The 1025-nt window shown below is 31.3% G+C and overlaps 1 non-coding gene across 1 annotated transcript; it reads right to left on the minus strand.

Moving 5' to 3' along the window:
- Positions 1 to 219: 219 nt before the first annotated feature.
- On the minus strand, positions 220 to 368 carry LOC145837325 (U8 small nucleolar RNA). The gene has a single exon (XR_014369962.1). It is a non-coding gene; the product is annotated as a U8 small nucleolar RNA (small nucleolar RNA).
- Between the last annotated feature and the right edge of the window lie 657 nt (positions 369 to 1025).

The raw sequence follows: 1025 nt of genomic DNA on the forward strand, positions 1-1025 counted from the left end.
TAACTATATGGTCACATCCATAAATAAGCAAATATTAAAAAACCTAGCCCTTTATTATCTTAAATTATATCCCTAGGTAGGTTACGAGTAGAAGATGTATTTTTATACAGTTATTTATAAAATAGGAACCTCAGTCTGTTCTCGATTTCCAACAAACCTTTGTGTTTGTTTTATTTAAAATCTTTCTCAAAAGATGAAGACTCCGCAATTATGGCTAGCATCAAACAATTCTCATTTGGAGTTGCGATTCCAATTGAGGCGCGGTGAATTTTAACTCATTTGAGAATCATCATACCGCAGTCATCATTTGATGATCTTACTGGTCTACTACTTGAGTAGACGCAGGTAAGGATCACCCATACTGAAGAGTGTTTGTTATAATAAATTGTTTGTTGATATTTTGTTGCATGCAAGTAAGCATTTGCTTGTGACGTCATAATACAATAGTACGTTTCGCTTCATCGCACACGCCCATAAAAGAGAACTTGAAGTTTTGTTGCGTCTGCGTTTTGTTTAACTTAAGTTTTTGTTTGTATTTAACTTTCCCTTTTTTTTCACGAAATACTTTATAACGACTTCTTGAATTTTAGCAAATTAAAAAATTAAAAAAAAGTAATTTTTGAAACAAATATCATCATATTCTATTGTAAAAAAAAAAAAATATCTAAATAGGAGGTGTGAACTACGCACGAAGGAACACTTTTGCACGAAGACAATTTTGCACGGGCTGAGTTTTTTTTTATTTATTGACTTATTTTTGTTTTCATTATTTATTTTTTTACCACTGCTAGCCCTAACCCTCACTCATAGACGGTATTTTTTTAAATATCTATATATATATATATATTTTAATCCTTGTTCAAAAACGATCCTTTGTTCAAAAAGGTATTCGTACAAAATGCTCCCTCGTGGAAAAGTGACTCTTTGTGAAAAGCTTTTTCGTGCAATAATGTCTTTGTGCATAACTGACCCGTCCCCATCTAAAATATGTATGACGAAATGATTGAGCAAGTAAAATAAAAAAA

This window comes from Thalia democratica, chromosome 5 (assembly GCF_965202585.1).
Source record: "Thalia democratica chromosome 5, ktThaDemo2.hap1.1, whole genome shotgun sequence".
NCBI lineage: Eukaryota > Metazoa > Chordata > Thaliacea > Salpida > Salpidae > Thalia > Thalia democratica.